At 43.3% G+C, this 19,043-nt stretch overlaps 1 protein-coding gene across 1 annotated transcript in view; it reads right to left on the minus strand.

The window, feature by feature from the left end:
- Positions 1–19,043, minus strand: part of notch2 (notch receptor 2) — a 61,320-nt gene that overhangs the window by 38,120 nt on the left and 4,157 nt on the right.

Raw genomic sequence — 19,043 nt, forward strand, 5'->3', positions numbered from 1 at the left:
CAGACTTTGCAGGTATTATATGCTTTTAAATAGCATATGCACTTTGAACAGGAATATCAGGAAGCCTGGTAATTTCTTGCAAATGTCTTGGGAAGGAACATGTGTAGAACACGCAACATGATAAATAATGTTATTGATATTTTTCCATAGGCCTTCCAATATCTGTTTATTCAGAAGCCTCTTGAAAACATACACTATATATACACAAAAGTATGTGGACATGTCGACTATTTCAGCCACACCCGTTGCTGACAGGTGAATAAAATCGAGCACACAGCCATGCAATTGCCATAGACAAAAATTGGCAGTCGAATGGTCTTACTGAAGAGCTCAGTGACTTTCGACGTGGCACTGTCTTAGGATGCCACCTTTCCAACAAGTCAGTTTGTAAAGTTTCTGCCCTGCTAGAGCTGCCCCGGTCAATTGTACATGCTGTTATTGTAAAGTGGAAAAGTCTAGGAGCAACAATGGCTCAGCTGCAAAGTGGTAGACCACACAAGCTCACAGAATGGGACACGTCTGTCCTTGGTTTGCAACGCTCACTACCTAGTTCCAAACTGCCTCTGGAAGCAACGTCAGCACAAGAACGGTTCATTTAGAGCTTCATGAAATGGTTTTCCATGGCCAAGCAGCCGCACACAAGCCTAAGATCCCCATGCGCAATGCTAAGTGTCAACTGGAATGGTGTGAAGCTCACCGACATTGTACTCTAGAGCAGTGGAAATGCATTCTCTGGAGTGATGAATCACGCTTCACCACCTGGCAGTCCGACGGACGAATCTGAAATTGGCAGATGCCAGAAGAACGCTACCTGCCCCAATACATACTGCCAACTGTAAAGTTTGAAGGAAGAGAAATAATGGTCTGGGGCTGTTTTTCATGGTTCGGGCTAGGCCCCTTAGTTCCAGAGGGAAATCTTAACCCTACAGCATACGACAACATTCTAGACGATTCTGTGCTTCCAACTTTGTGGCAACAGTTTGGGGGAAGGCCCTTTGTGCAGAGAAGCATTGACATGTCATGTTTTGTCTTATTTTGTCTTGTCCTTTTGCTTTTCCCTCTGTTCGTTTTCCCCCTGCTGGTCTTTTTAGGTTCGTTCCCCTCTTTCTCTCTTCCTCTCTCTCTCTCTTCTCTCTATCGTTCCGTTCCTGCTCCCAGCTGTTCCTATTCCCCTAATCAATCATTTAGTCTTCCCACACCTGTTCCTTATCTTTTCCCCTGATTAGAGTCCCTATTTCTTCCCTTGTTTTCCGTTCCTGTCCTGTCGGATCCTTGTCTATTGTTCACCGTGCTGTGTCTGTGTATCGCCCTGTCGTGTCGTGTTTCCCTCAGATGCTGCGTGGAGAGCAGGTGTCTGAGTCTGCTAGGTTCAAGTGCCTTCCCGAGGCAACCTGCATTTCTTGATCGAGTCTCCAGTCTGTTCTCGTCATTACGAGTGGAATTATGTCTTATGTTTGTAGAATTACTTTACTGGATTAAAGACTCTGTTTTCGCCAAGTCGCTTTTGGGTCCTCATTCACCTGCATGACAGAAGGATCCGACCAAGAATGGACCCAGCGACTATGGATTCTCTCTACTCTACTCTCGAGTCCCAAGGAGCCATGCTCGGCAGACACGAGCAGGAATTGTCTGCTGCTCGCCATGCCGTGGAGAACCTGGCCGCTCAGGTCTCCGACCTCTCAGGACAGTATCAGAGTCTTCGTCTCGTGCCACCAGCTACTTCCGGGTCTTCCGAGCCTCCGGAACCTAGGGTTAATAACCCACCATGTTATTCTGGGCAGCCCACTGAGTGCCGCTCCTTTCTCACCCAGTGTGATATAGTGTTCTCTCTCCAACCCAACACATACTCAAGAGAGAGAGCTCGGATTGCCTACGTCATATCACTCCTTACTGGTCGGGCTCGGCAGTGGGGCACAGCTATCTGGGAGGCAAGCGCTGAGTGTACTAACAATTATCTGAACTTTAAAGAGGAGATGATAAGGGTTTTTGATCGCTCAGTTTTTGGGAAAGAAGCTTCCTGGTCCCTGTCTTCCCTATGTCAAGGTAATCGATCCATAACGGATTACTCTATAGAGTTTCGCACTCTTGCTGCCTCCAGTAACTGGAACGAGCAGGCGTTGCTCGCTCGTTTTCTGGAGGGACTCCACGCTAAGGTTAAGGATGAGATTCTCTCTCGGGAGGTTCCATCCAGCGTGGATTCTTTGATTGAACTCGCTATTCGCATTGAACGACGGGTAGATCTTCGTCACCGAGCTCATAGAAGAGAGCTCGCGTTAACTGTGTCTCTCCTCTCTCCGACACTACCGTCTTTCCCCACTGACTCAGGTGTTGAGCCCATGCAGCTGGGGGGTATTCGCATCTCGACTAAGGAGAGGGAACAGAGAATCACCAACCGCCTCTGTCTCTATTGCGGTTCCGCTGGTCATTTTGTCATTTCATGTCCAGTTAAAGGCCAGAGCTCATCAGTAAGCGGAGGGCGACTGATAAGCGCTACTAGACGGTCCTCTCCGTCAAGTACATGTACTACCTTACCGGTCCATCTACGCTGGACCGGATCGGCAGCTTCCTGCAGTGCATTAATAGACTCTGGGGCAGAGGGCTGTTTTATGGACGAAGCCTGGGCGCGGGAACATGACATTCCTCTCAGACAGTTAGGGGAGCCCACGGTCATGTTTGCCTTGGATGGTAGTCCTCTCCCCAGTATATTATATGAAACACTACCTTTAACCCTCACTGTATCTGGTAACCATAGTGAGACCATTTCTTTTTTTTATTTTTTGTTCACCTTTTACACCTGTTGTTTTGGGTCATCCCTGGCTAGTGTGTCATAATCCTTCTTTTGATTGGTCTAGTAATTCTATCCTTTCCTGGAACGTTTCTTGTCATGTGAAGTGTTTAATGTCTGCTATTTCTCCTGTTTGTTCTGTCCCCTCTTCTCAGGAGGAACCTGGTGATTTGACAGGAGTGCCGGAGGAGTATCATGGTCTGCACACGGTCTTCAGTCGGTCCAGAACCAACTCCCTTCCTCCTCACCGGTCGTATGATTGTTGTTCTGATCTCCTCAAGAAGCGTTTTGCATCCGCTCCTATCCTTGTTGCACCTGAAGTCACTAAACAGTTTATTGTCGAGGTTGACGCGTCGGGGGTGGGCGTGGGAGCCATTCTGTCCCAGCGCTCCGATACTGACGATGGGGTCCACCCTTGCGCGTATTTTTCTCATCGCCTGTCACCGTCGGAACGTAACTATGATGTGGCTAACCGCGAACTGCTCGCCATCCGTTTAGCCCTAGGCAAATGGCGACAGTGGTTGGAGGGGGCGACCGTTCCTTTTGTCGTTTGGACTGACCAAAAGAACCTTGAGTACATCCGTTCTGCCAAACGACTGAATGCGCGTCATGCTCGTTGGGCGTTGTTTTTCGCTCGTTTCGAATTTGTTATTTCTTATTGCCCGGGTACTAAGAACACCAAGCCTCATGCTTTATCCCGTCTCTTTAGTTCTTCTGTGGCTTCGACCGATCCCGAGGGGATCCTTCCTGTTGGGCGTGTTGTCGGGTTGACTGTCTGGGGAATTGAGAGACAGGTTAAGCAAGCACTCACGCACACTGCGCCGCCGCGCGCTTGCCCTAGTAACCTTCTTTTCGTTCCTGTTTCTGCTTGTCTGGCTGTTCTTCAGTGGGCTCACTCTGCCAAGTTGGCTGGCCATCCCGGCGTTCGGGGTGCGCTTGCTTCTATTCGCCAGCGGTTTTGGTGGCCTACTCAGGAGCGTGACACGCGCCGTTTCGTGGCTGCATGTTCAGACTGCGCGCAGAAGTCTGGTAATTTTTTTTCTGCTCCTGGTCTTGCTGGGTCTCAGTCTGTTCCCTGCCATCGCATCTCTCCTGTTCTTGTTCCTGCCCTTGCTGTGTCTCAGTCTGTCCCTAGTTGTTACTCTCCTGGTCTGTTTGGTCCTGTTTGCTCTAAAGCTTTCAGTTCTCTACCCGTGTCTCATTTTTTTTTTTAGAGTAGTACCCAAGTTTCCCTTTTTATCGTTTGTCGTTACGGTCCTGAGGAGAGGAGTTGGGTTCTTTCTCGGGACGTGCTGGACCGTTTGTGATCTATGATTTCCTCCGTTGCCGCCAGTGTTCCTCCTCGAGAGCGCCAGGAGGCGCTCGGTGAGTGGGGGGGTACTGTCATGTTTTGTCTTATTTTGTCTTGTCATTTTGCTTTTCCCTCTGTTCGTTTTCCCCCTGCTGGTCTTTTTAGGTTCGTTCCCCTCTTTCTCTCTTCCTCTCTCTCTCTCTTCTCTCTATCGTTCCGTTCCTGCTCCCAGCTGTTCCTATTCCCCTAATCAATCATTTAGTCTTCCCACACCTGTTCCTTATCTTTTCCCCTGATTAGAGTCCCTATTTCTTCCCTTGTTTTCCGTTCCTGTCCTGTCGGATCCTTGTCTATTGTTCACCGTGCTGTGTCTGTGTATCGCCCTGTCGTGTCGTGTTTCCCTCAGATGCTGCGTGGAGAGCAGGTGTCTGAGTCTGCTAGGTTCAAGTGCCTTCCCGAGGCAACCTGCATTTCTTGATCGAGTCTCCAGTCTGTTCTCGTCATTACGAGTGGAATTATGTCTTATGTTTGTAGAATTACTTTACTGGATTAAAGACTCTGTTTTCGCCAAGTCGCTTTTGGGTCCTCATTCACCTGCATGACATGACATGCTGAAACAGGAATGCGAGGGCCGTACAGAAATGGTTTGTCGAGATCAGGGTGGAAGAACTTGACAGGCCTGCACAGAGCCCTGACCTCAACCCCATCAAACACATTTAGAATGAATTGGAATGCCGACTGCGAGCCAGGCCTACTCGCCCAACATCAGTGCCCAATCTCACTAATGCTCTTATGGCTGAATGGAAGCAAGTCAACACAGCAATGTTCCAACATCTACTAGAATGCCTTCCCAGAAGAGTGGAGGCTGTTATGACAGCAAAAGGGAGGACCAACTCCATATTAATGGCAATGATTTTGGAATGAGATGTTCGACAAGCAGGTGTCCACATACTGTAGTGTAGATCAAATTATCCTAATATATATTTCAACAGTCTTATGCCAATCAAACTCATGTATAACTCACCAGTACTGCAAAACCCATCCCCAGGGGATCATAGCAACATAGGAAACTACTAGAGCCAGATAGCTCAGCGAGTGAACACACAGCAGACAGAGACATCAGTGACCACAAAGCTCATCTATCTGGCTGCCAATCAGACACTTAGGCCCAAACACATCCTCTATCGTGTGGTGATGATTCAACCAGAGACTAAACTCAAGTGGTTCTGATGAATACCAGGTGGTGGCACATGCCAAATAGAATGATGATGATAGTTGCCAATATCAATTTTCAAATTTAATATGAGGGCCGATAGTGTTTATACTGTTTTAAACTCAAGGTATGAAAAAAGCTGACAGCATTTCAGATCACCATGAATGCACCATTCTAAAAATGTGTATTTTGAACAGGAAGGAACAGAACATGCATTTGTGAAAATCTTTAGCTGCTAGAAAGACAGCATTAAAAAATAAAGTGTAAGCCTTTTAAATTGATGCCTAATTTAGTGTGGTCTATGTATTTGCCTTGGGTTCACTGCCATAATCAACCAGTGGATGAGTCACTGCCAAAACCCAGAGGGAGCTTTTCCAGGAAGAAAGAGGGCAGGTCAGACGACTTCACAGCAACGCCAACCCTCGTGTGACAGGACAGTCATCACAGCACAGGAAGTGTGCTCAGCGTTAACACTACTTCCTGTGAGAAGACTGTCACATATTGTATGCATACCATTCTGAAAGGAATTACACAATGCAGGCTCGCATACAAATCCAAAGCTACTACCAATTTAAAGGAAAAGCCGAGATCTTTGACAAAAATATTTTAAACAACTGAGTGATGGTTGGAGGACAAAGAAGGGAATCAGACTGAGGTCCAGTAAGCAATAGATATTAACTAATAATCACTGAGTTTCCATGAACAACTGTGATCAACACAACCACACTAGGGCAATTCCACAAAAATGGAATTGCACTGACTCAGATTTTTCACTTAAAATATGTGCCATAGAAAAAAACACTAACCAACTCTATGCTCAAGGACTACTTTTATCAATTTACACTGAACATTTTACATAAAACACATTTACTGGAAGAAATGGGCAGACTAAAAGTTTGATAACAGAATTTCGGTAAAATCTCCCTCTGTTTTTTACGTGTCTCAGAGGTCCGTTAAAAGCGCAGAGAGCATGAAGAATGAAGAACAAGGAACACACCAGGTAGGTCCGAGATACTGTTGTGAAGAAGTTTAAAGCCGGATTTGGATACAAAAAGATTTCCCAAGCTTTAAACATCCCAAGGAGCACTGTGCAAGCGATAATATTGAAATGGAAGGAGTATCAGACCACTGCAAATCTACCAAGACCTGGCCGTCCCTCTAAACTTTCAGCTCATATAAGGAGAAGACTGATCAGAGATGCAGCCAAGAGGCCCATGATCACTCTGGATGAACTGCAGAGATCTACAGCTGAGGTGGGAGACTCTGTCCATAGGACAACAAGCAGTCGTATATTGCACAAATCTGGCCTTCATGGAAGTGTGGCAAGAAGAAAGCCATTTCTTAAAGATATCCATAAAAAGCGTTGTTTAAAGTTTGCCACAAGCCACCTGGGAGACACAACAAACATGTGGAAGAAGGTGCTCTGGCAACAATTCAAAACGTTATGTTTGGCGTAAAAGCAACACAGCTCATCACCATGAACACACCATCCCCACTGTCAAACATGGTGGTGGCAGCATCATGGTTTGGGACTGCTTTTCTTCAGCAGGGACAGGGAAGATGGTTAAAATTGATGGGAAGATGGATGGAGCCAAATACAGGACCATTCTAGAAGAAAACCTGATGGAGTTTGCAAAGGACCTTAGACTGGGACAGAGATTTGTCTTCCAACAAGACAATGATCCAAAACATAAAGCAAAATCTACAATGGAATGGTTCAAAAATAAACATATCCAGGTGTTAGAATGGCCAAGTCAAAGTCCAGACCTGAATCCAATCGAGAATCTGTGGAAAGAACTGAAAACTGCTGTTCACAAATGCTCTCCATCCAACCTCACTGAGCTCAAGCTGTTTTGCAAGGAGGAACGGGAAAAAATTTCAGTCTCTCGATGTGCAAAACTGATAGAGACATACCCCAAGCGACTTACAGCTGTAATCACAGCAAAAGGTGGCGCTACAAAGTATTAACTTAAGGGGGCTGAATAATTTTGCACGCCCAATTTTTCAGTTTTTGATTTGTTAAAAAAGTTTGAAATATCCAATAAATGTCGTTCCACTTCATGATTGTGCCCACTTGTTGTTGATTCTTCACAAAAAAATACACTTTTATATCTTTATGTTTGAAGCCTGAAATGTGGCAAAAGTTCGCAAAGTTCAACGGGGCCGAATACTTTCGCAAGGCACTGTAGATATGTGATATCCTTCTTTGCATATTTGGGTATTATTCTACACACTAGTTGAGTATCTGGAGCATCAGCATTTGTGGGTTCGATTACATGCTCAAAATGGCCAGAAACAAAGACTTTTCTTATGAAACCTGTCTGTCTATTATTGTTCTGAGAAATTAAGGCTATTAAGGCTAATATTGCCTTCACAGAACTGCGCAAACTGGCCCTAACCAGAATACAAAGTTACCGAAAAAAAGTTATTTGTTTCTGGCCATTTTGAACCTGTAACTGGACCCACAAATGCTGATGCTCCAGATACTCAACTAGTCTAAAGAAGGCCAGTTTTATTATTTCTTTAATCAGCACAACAGTTTTCAGCTGTGCTAACATAATTGCAAAAGGGTTTTCTAATGATCGATTAGCCTTTTAAAATGATAAACTTGGATTAGTTAACACAACGTGCCATTGGAACACTGATCAATTTTATGTTATTTCAATGGACAAAAAATATGCATTTCTTTCAAAAAACAAGGACATTTCTAAGTGACCCCAAACTTTTGAACGGTAGTGTAACCTGAATAAAAATATCAACCCAACATGTAAAGTGTTGGTCCCATGTTTCATGAAATGAAATAAAAGAAATGTTAGATATGCACAAAAAGCTTATTTCTCACAAAAAAATGTACATGTACAAATTTGTTTACATCCCTGTTAGTAAGCATTTATCCTTTGCCAAGATAATCCACTCCTGTCTGACAGGTGTGGCATATCAAGAAGCTGATTAAACAGCATAATCATTACACAGGTGCAATTGTCAATCTGACTTCAAGAATGTCCACCAGAGCTGTAGCCAGATAATTGAATGTTAATTTCTTTACCATTAGCTGCCTCCAACATTGTTTTAGAGAATTTGGCAGTACGTCCAACCTGCCTCACAACCGCAGACCACATTTAACCACGCCAGCCCAGAAACTCCATATCCGGCTTCTTCACCTGCGGGATCATCTGAGACCAGCCACCCGGACAACTGATGAAACTGTGGGTTTGCATAATCAAATAATTTCTGCACAAACTGTCAGAAACCGTCTCAGGAAAGGCCATCTGCGTGCTAGTCGTCCTCACCAGAGTCTTGACCTGACTGCAGTTCGGTGTCGTAACCGGTTTCAACTGTACCAGGCAAATAGCAGACGTATGGCGTTGTGTGGGCAAGCGGTTTGCCCTATGTCAACATTGTGCCCCAGGGAGGCAGTGGGGTAATGGTATGGGCAGGCATAAACTACGGACACAATTTTATTTTATAGATGACAATTTGAATGCAGAGAAACCGTGATGAGATCCTGAGGACCATTGTGGTGCCATTCATCCACCGCCATCACCTCATGTTTCAGCATGATAATGCACAGACCTATGTCGCAAGGATCTGTACACAATTCCTGTAAGCTGAAAATGTCACAGTTCTTCCATGACCTGAATACTCACCATACGTAACCCCCATTGAGCACGCTTGTAATGCTCTGGATCGACGTGTACGACAGCGTGTTCCAGTTCCGGCCAGTGTAGCTCAGTTGGTAGAGCATGGCGCTTGTAACGCCAGGGTAGTGGGTTCGATCCCCGGGACCACCCATACGTAGAATGTATGCACACATGACTGTAAGTCGCTTTGGATAAAAGTGTCTGCTAAATGGCATATCTTATTATTATTATATTAATATCCAGCAACTTCACACAGTCATTGAAGAGGAGTGGGACACCATTCCACAGGCCACAATCAGCAGCCTGATCACCTCTATGTGAAGGAGATGTGTCGCGCTGCAAATGATGGTCACACCAGATACTGACTACTTTTCTGATCCACACCCCTACCTTTTTGTGACCAAAAGATGCATATCTGTATTCTCAGTCATGTGAAATCCATAGATTAGGGCCTAATGAATTTATTTCAATTGACTGATTTCCTCATATGAACTGTAACTCAGTAAAATCTTTGAAATTGTTGCATGTTACATTTATATTTGTGTTCAGTCTAGTATGCCTTTAACTCAATGCACAGCTTTTTAAATGGAAAATTGTTTATTTAGGTCCACATGAGCAAATTCAAAAATTGCACTTAATCGTGATTAACTAATGCCATTAACTCGATTCATTATTTTAATAATTTGACAGTCCTAGTCCTTTTACATGGAAATGATCACTACCATTTAGGGCAACCGAATGAGCCTGGAACACCTGAGGCAAAAACACACACTCATCAGCTGACATATCAGGCCAGATACTGCTGTAAGGTGTACAACTATGCTGTGATACCATGTGTGACTTTGCATGTTAACTGACCACGAAAATAATACACCTACTATTCATGCTACTTAGACACGAAGACATTACAGATCATACTGAGGTGACTCTCTGTCTGGATCCTTCACTTTTGTCCCCATGTGACTGATGATTCAAGGCTGATCCTACATGTGCATTAACCACAGATAGGCATAAAGAGGCTATTATCAACAGGATATTTGCAAGAAAATGCAAATCAAAACATTTCTGAAATGATATGCTAGGCTTATTAGCCTTCTTGTGACAGAAACACACTTGGAAGTGCTGCAGGCAGACATACTTTTCCTGTCCTGTCTCATTTGTGGTCATTGTGGTTAAAAAAAAGAGGGGCCAAAAATATGCACATGATTGAACAGTGAAATTCGTGTCTGGGGCTTCACTCTACAGACACTGGCTCATTAATAGGAAATTCTTCAGTAAAAACTGCTCAAGCCAGCCACCACATTGATCCAAAATTCACAACTTTTTAGACACGAAGGAGAGAAATAGACAGAAAGCAGGAAGTAGAATATAAAGGGGTAAAGAAACAGAAAGCAAAAAGACAAGAGAAAAACAGAACTGAGTAGGAGGACAGAAAAAATAGCAAAGTATAGCGACAAGAAAGAGCGCTAAAAAGAGCAACAAGAGGGAGAAAGTGAGCGAGTTAGCAGCTGTGATCTTTCCCCTGGCTGGTTTGACAAGCTCCACATACATGCCGTCACAATGCCAGGCCAGTGTTTACCCTATATTAATTTACCAGTGGTCGGTAAAACGTTTTCAGTGTAAACTTAAATGACTAAAACCAGATATAAAGTATGTAGAAAAGATATAATGGAGTTATATATTTTTAAATAACATCTTTGAGAACTAACAATCACAAAATTAAAACTAACTACTCTCCATTAGGGAGAATCTAAAATTCAAAAAATGTCATGGCATGGGGTCCACACTGATTTTGTTTTAATGTTTGAGTCACTCAGATAGCATAAGAACACTGCATAAGCCATGTCAAAATGTGACAAATGACAGGAAACTAGCTTTAAAACTGTATAATTTTCTCTCTGCCCATAGCAAAGTATATAATTTCAGGAAATTAGCTCTTTGTCTTTCTTGTGGCAAAAGAGGCCGATCTCAAAACATTTTGGTTGGAGACTGCACAATTGGCCAGTGCCACTATCCCAAGCTAACTTTGCCACCGCTGCTGAAGAAAATCCTAGGGGAAACACTGCAGGAGCAATGATCTCAGGATTTGGGATGGGCTGTCACTACGTACTACATTTCCATTCTGAAGCAAGTAGGGCTGACCCCAATTAGTCGACTGGTCGATTGCTTGGTTTTTAGGCTGTTGATCAACCGAGATTGTTTTAGTCCAGAAGTATATATATTTGTGCCCATCTCGGTGAACTAATCAATTGCTGAGGCCTAGACTAAAAGCCAATACTTGATCCGAAAATGTGGTCGGAGGCTCCATATAAAGGGTGTGACGCAATTGCGGAGCCTCCAGGGGCATGCAGAGACCAAATCGAGCTCTGTACCGCATCACCATTCACCCCCCCCAAATGTTGTAACAATGTATAGCTCTGCATTGACATGATTGGTTGACAGTAGGTGGGGGTGGTACATCCTGTAGAAAACACAAACTCACTTCATTGACAACAGATCTGTACTACTCCGTGAAGCGCAAAAGGTATGAATGCCCTGATTTCTGCTTAGGCCATTCTTGCCCTGATTTCTGCTGAGACCTTATCACGTAAATGCTGCATGGCCAATGCAGACTTCAGATTGACCACGCGCCCAGATGCATAATGCACTTCTCAGTCTAGAATGCGCTCTCTCCTGCCAATTTGTGCACATTCATTGTTTCATAACTTCATTGTGTGAATTGTTTTTGTTTGCGTTTGATTGTTAGTGTATATCAATTCCCCATTACATATATCACCAGTAGTACATTACCGTTAATTCCTATAATTTCTAATCTACAATGTTTGTTACTTTGGTTATGGTAATTTCAGTTAATGCATTCAATATTATTATATTTAGTTTATTTAGTCAGTCTTTCCATTCTCATTGTAGGAGTGGACACATTGTTTTCAGAGTGCACAACCTACGCTAAAAAAATTGAGAGACAAATTTTGGTTTATTTCATTACATTTACGAGTTTTGTCAATTTAGTCAGTCTTTTGTTTGGAGCGCCCCTGTCAATGTTGAGTAAGGACGCACAGACATAGAAGTGGGTTTATAGGCAACCTGGCCTGCACACAAATGTAGGCATATAAAATGTGCCCATTTGGGGAACTGATAGTATTTCTGCTTGGCTTAACGCACCTCCACTAATGACCTGTGGAGCTTCTCAAAGTAATGTTTTCTTCACCTCAAACATCAAGCAAACAAAGTCTGTTTTTACATCCATTGAGAACGACAATACTTTGTTCCTCAATGTATTTGAAAAATCTATCCAGCTCTCTCCCTTTCGATAACCACTCAAATATTTAGTGAGCCACCAATTGTGCAAGTTCTCCCACTTAAAAATATTTTTTGTAGGTGACCAAATACTTATTTTCCACCATAATTTTCAAATAAATTCATAAAAAATCCTACAATGTGATTTTCTGGATTTTTTTTCTCATTTTGTCTGTCATAGTTGAAGTGTACCTATGATGAAAATTACAGGCCTCTCTCATCTTTTTAAGTGGGAGAACTTGCACAATTGGTGGCTGACTAAATACTTTTTTGCCCCACTGTAAATAACAAAGAATTAGTAGCAGTAAAATAACAGTAGCAGTAAAATAACAGTAACGAGTCTATATACAGAGGGTACTGGTACAGAGTCAATGTGATGGGACACAGGTTCGTCAAGGTAATTGAGGTAACATGTACATGTAGGTAGAGTTAAAGTTGGATAATAACCAGAGAGTAGCAGCAGTGTAAAAGGGAGAACGACGACAATGCAAATAGTCTGGGTAGCCATTTGATTAGCTGTTCAGGGTACTACTCTCTGATACTTTTAGAAAGAGAAGGTCCAGATTGTCTAGCCCAGCTGATTTGGAGGGGTACAGATTTTACAGCTCTTTCAGAACATCAGCTATCTGGATTTGGGTGAAGAAGAAATGGGGAAGCTTGGGCAAGATGCTGTGGGGGGTGCAGAGCTGTTGACCGGGGTAGGTGTAGCCAGGTGGAAAGCATGGCCAGCCGTAGAAACATGCTCACTGGTACATGAAACTCTGAGGGACCAGAATATTTTGTTCAATGTTGCAAGTTCGCTAGTGCAAGCTTCAGGCCAGACCCAAGTTAATAGTTGATACAATGTTTCAAGTTCATTGAAGACAGGCCATGTGTAGCCAATGTGATTTATAGGATTTTTATCAGGATAATTTCTACCTGCAGGCTGCAATGTTTTTATTTGTTGGTTTTATGTAGGCTATTTTTACATAGCTGGCAATGGAAATAAAAGTTACTTTTTAGGTTTGTATAATTTTCGTTTAGATTTGGATAGAATTTTGATTAAACACATGACAATTATTTTGAGATATGAAAACGGCGCCCTCAAGGCGTTTGTCTTATTTAATCCAACCGTAAACTTAAAGCATCAGACAAGCTCAATGCATATAGAATGCATATAGTTGATTTTATTGAAACACATAGGGTGTGTCTATATACGAAAAAATAGACATTTAAAAATGTCAACCAATCAATTGGTCAAAAGAACAGATGACTTCCGGCAGACCAATACTTATTTCATTATTTTGTCAGGGACAGCCATTGAAGCGGGCCACCGGCCCGGGCCTTGTCTCTGGAAAGGAGGGAGGACTCTGGGAGAGAGAGGAGAGGGAGGTGGTCCTCCCCACTGCAGCTTGGCCCCACTCCTCTCACACAGACACAACAAACAGTACCACCACACGACCACACACCCCGCTGATAAATAACTTTTACCAGCCTATTGTAACTACAAACTGACATTCTTTCTTCCCCCTAATGGAGGCTCTCCTAGTCAGTGAAATGTGCTTTAGGGGAATTCCTTGACATTGTAGACATGATAAGAACCCGGCAGCTAAGGAAAACTGGGGTCAGTTGGACAGGAGAGGGAGAACACAAACGGTATTAGATGACTAAAACATACCCTTCCTCCTTCCCTCACATACTACTAGAGTTATATTTGTATTAATTTTCCTCACCTCCTCCATCTAGTTTCCTCAACATTGCAACTGAATGAGGGATGGCTAAAGTGAGCGCAGGAACAGAGATGAAGAAGAAAAAAAGAGATGGCATGACGGGAAAGGAGAAAGGAAAAACAGATGAGATTTACAGTGTCTGGGTGGGAGCAGCCTGTGATTCCCGCTGATGTGAGTGTGAAGCTGTGAGGAGCTAATGTGAAGCAGAGGCTGAACGGAGGGGCGACTGGGGCAGGCGTCTATACAGCCCAGTCCCGACTGCCTCTCTCTTCAGGAGCTGATTGCCACCAAAAACATTATTAATTCACTTATTTAGTCTCTCTCTCACATCTCTCCCAGAGATGATCTATTGCCTCAGCAAACTGACTGTGCTCTGACTGGCCGCCCCCCTCTTGCTTCGTGAATGATGTAATTACTTGTTAAAGATACAGCACACATTTTTACAAGAGAAACTACATCTATGCAAACGTTGTTGATCAGTAGACCCATGAAATCAGCCAAAACCAGATCAATAACTCAATGCATGCACACACACTCCTATTGATATGCATTTTTTTATACAAAAATGTAACCCTTATTTAACTAGGCAAGTCAGTTAAGAACAAATTCTTATTCACAATGACGGCCTACTGGGGAACAATGGGTTAACTGCCTTGTTCAGGGGCAGAACGACAGATTTTTACCTTGTCAGCTCGGGGATTCGATCCAGCAACCTTTCAGTTACTGGCCCAACACTAACCACTAGGGTACATGTACTGTGAATAGGTCTAAGGCTACATGTTGATTTAACATTCAAATACAAGTTATATTGGTAAAAACAAAGTCAAATTGATTGTATTATTGTATAATTGATTCATTAACACATACATGACAGTCTATGAAAAAACTTGACATATTCTTTTTTATATTTTTTAAATGCAATTCAAAAGATGCCCAATGATTGAACAAAGCAGTAGCTGAGTTTATCTGTATGTATCAAGTCCCAATCTATGACTTTGGCTAATATGCCTTCTTGTTTTGCTGTGGTATAGTGTTTTGGTATCGTTTCAGTATCGCGTATCGTGATGGTATAGAGTATTGTGATAATAAACCTGGTATTAGTATCAAAGTAAAACTTCTGGTATTGTGACAACACACACACAGAGAGACAGTAATGACTCCTCCACCACACGTGTAGTGATGCGAGCAGGTGCATGTGTGACTGCGGTCAGAGACTGTGTGGGCTGGACAATGAAATGACCACATGAGTAGAAATGGAAGTGAATATCTATCGCTCCCTCTTCCTCACGCTCCCTCTTCCTTTCTCTCTCTGTGCGTATGTGCATGCGCCTGCATCGGTCTGTACACTGTAAGACATTTGACAACCAGAGATCTCTGTCCATTTCAGAAGTTCAATATTAACCAGTTCCATGTCTATTTCAGAAGCTCCAATGAAGATATATCACAAGACGGTCATTAATGAAAATATTTTGGAACAAATGGGAATTGAAAAAAGGGCACAGATCAAAGACAAACAAACAGTGTCTCTAGTCAGGGCCAGGGGCCTTGGCATGTTGCTGTGCAGTTGGCTGGCACACGTTGATTCCCCCCTCAATGCTCACCACTGCTTTGTTACTGAAACCACTACAAACCCTGGGGAGGGAGGCTCTGTTAGTTGGGTCCCATTGCAGAGAGGGAATGAGTGACGAAGGGGATTTGAACTAATGGCTGAGGAGTGAGATGGGGAAGTAATTATGAAACACTGACAAAGGGTGCACACACATGGGCGTCCCCGAGCACTGGCTCCAGTCCAATATTGGAGAGGGCAGGAAGTTGTTCGCACCGACTGAGGAAGTAACCCGGTTTCCTGGAATTGCTTTAACCCAGTGTTTCCTAACTCCAGTCCTCGAGTACCCCCAACCGTAGACATTTTTTTTGTAGCCCTGGATAAGCATCCCTGATTCAACTTGTCAACTAATCATCAAGCCCTCAATGAGTTGAATCAGATGAGTTTATCCGGGACTACAACAAAAATGTGTGCTATTAGGAGTACTCAAGGACTGGAGTTAGGAAACACTGCTATAGCCCATATCCAGGGGCCAAACAGTTGCCATGGGAGCCTGCAATAAAATACCCTGGCTCAGCATGCAGAGAAACTAAGCTCAACAACTTTGTCAGAGGGTTACTTACATCTGTGGCCCGCACAAACAGCAGCATCAACATCAAGCTAGGTTTGTACTAGGACTAGGTCACATACAGCGAGGGAGGCGACTTTTAAAAAATGCAGAGTGCCAAGAGCAACAATTAAGTCCCAATAATAATCTTGCTGTTTCAAGTAGTTAGCACCCCTGATCTAAAGCTGTGTACACAGAGGAGGGCTATGCTCTGCTGGTGGAGTGGCCTTCACACTGCGGGCAGGGGTGTAGTGTACAGTCTGTACAGCCCTGGACATGGGCACTAGCTCTCTGCCCTGGTGGCTCCAGGATTACTGGGTTCTGCTAGGGCAGGAATGCAGGACATCTTAATTCCCTGTTAATTTGCTAACCTGCTCAACAATGCAGACAACACTCTGTAATCCCCCCCACCTTTCACAGCAGCACCCCCTTCTCTTACTCCATTCTGCTCTCTCACCCCCTCTGCTATTTCACTCATCCAACACTGATGCCACTTCAGGCTCAGTTTGTCAGCCTGTGCTTTTGATGTATGCATTAACCAGACCAAGACCCCCATCAGATCGCACCCCCTCTACTTGACTAAAAACACATCTGGAGCACCATAGCTTCTTGCCCGTTGACCTTGTCACACAGCTCTGTTCTTTTCTGCTGTAACGCCACTTGATTATTTTTTACTACTACCCCAACCAAAAGAACAGGGCAGAAACACATGTGGTGTTTTATTCTAATATGAGCATTATAGCTTAGGAAGGAGAAGGATTGAGAGGAAGGAGCAACAAACAGAACAATATCAAAAATTGTCTGTAGAGGCAGACTCAGAGCTGGGACGGATTGATGCGCCGACCACGGTGCATCACTGGCAGTGGAAAGAGCAGGCGCTCAGCCACCAGCTGCTCAGTAATGCAGAACTGTGGGCAGGTCAATAAACAGATGCTTGTGTTCCATGCGGAGGGTGCAGCATGTCACAGATAAATTACATTTCCCACCACGCTCCAGCATGGGTCGGACTGCAGAACAAGCAAAGCAGTTACAGGCACAATCACTGGGCTTTTTCAGTGCACACACATGCCTTCTGGACTGAGTAAATACATGCAGCCATCACTAAGAGCAAGTACTAGGTCGTGTGCCACAAAAATAGGCAGAGGCTTCCTCCTCAAGGGATGACACTTAATACAGCACAACAGAAGAAAGCATCATCTGCTTGACACAATAGGGAGGTTACAGCCGAGTGCTGCACTGTGAGAGTGAGTGAAGAGAGAAAGCATGAGGGACAGAAAGAAAGGGGGAGGAATGTGAAACACCAACAGCAACATTCCACCCGCTTCTTCTCCTACATGCAGCAGTTTTGCATTGTCTTGTGTTCTTTTGTGTTACTCCTCTGTTGTAAACTGTGAGAGTCCATGTAAAATTGATAAATTACAGTCACATGTAATCACTTTTATGTTAGTGTCCCTTACCTGGCTGGAATTCATGTGTTTTTCTATTGACCACCATTTCTGTGCTACGACTGTGTCTGCACCAGGACTGTTGAATCTGGTTAATATCACAAAGGAGTAATAGTACAGTGCAGATTAGAGGTCGGCCGATTATGATTTTTCAACACCGATACCGATTATTGGAGGACCAAAAAGGCCAATACCGATTTGTATTTATTTATTTAACCAGGCAGTCCGTTAAGAACAAATTCTTATTTTCAATGACAGCCTAGGAACAGTGGGTTAACTGCCTGTTCAGGGGCAGAAGGACAGATTTGTCCCTTGTCAGCTCGGGGGTGTGAACTTGCAACCTTCCGGTTACTAGTCCAACGCTCTAACCACTAGGCTACCCTGCCGTAAGAATGACAATTACAACAAGAATGACATATATGTATATATATATATATATATATATATATATACACACACACACACACACACACACACACACACACACACACACACACACACACACACACACACACACACACACACACACACACACACACACACACACACACACACACACACACACACACACACACACACACACACATATATATATACATACACACACACACACACACACACACACACACAAAGATGTTTTATAAAGTGATCAGGGTTGCACAATAAAGTCAGGGACTTCTTTCCATTGTGGTCCCTATTTTTTACATGAAAACAATTACATAGATACAGACACATTCACATAGATACAGACACATTCATTACATAGATACAGACACATTACATAGATACAGACACATTCATTACATAGATACAGAGACATTACATAGATACAGACACATTCATTACATAGATACAGACACATTCATTACATAGATACAGACACATTACATAGATAGACACATTCATTACATAGATACAGACACATTCATTACATAGATACAGACACATTACATAGATACAGACACGAAACAATGCCACCTATCCAGATGAGTACGAGGGGGGAGTTTGAGTACAATTCTTACAAGCTTGTTTGGCTGGAAGCTTATTCTTTAGATGTTTGGGGCTGGACAAGCTCACTTGCAAGAGTCTTTAGAGTGTCTATAGCTAGGTTCCATCCAAATGGTGACAGATTTTCATTTGACTATTCAAAAATCGTCACAAAAACAATACCATTTCAGAGTTACTTTTAGGAACATTTTGCGTCAGACAACATGACAGGGAAGATTTTAATTTACCAGACATCCATATGCATTCAGATCTGACCTGGGGCAGACAGCTCCATCAATAAACGAGGGATGTTGGCAATATGAGCCACATTTATGTGCTCTTAAAAACAGCTATAACAAATGACAAAAACACCATTCCTTGTTTTTTCGATGTGTAGCATATGCAAAACTTTATAGCCTATTTGTGTTTTGTTTTTTAGACTACTTTCCTAAAAGAATAATTGCCCAACACACAGTTCAGCTGTCAGAGATTTAAGGACTAAATGTATCAGGGCATTGTATG

This window comes from Oncorhynchus gorbuscha, linkage group LG15, assembly GCF_021184085.1.
Source record: "Oncorhynchus gorbuscha isolate QuinsamMale2020 ecotype Even-year linkage group LG15, OgorEven_v1.0, whole genome shotgun sequence".
Classification (NCBI taxonomy): Eukaryota; Metazoa; Chordata; class Actinopteri; order Salmoniformes; family Salmonidae; genus Oncorhynchus; species Oncorhynchus gorbuscha.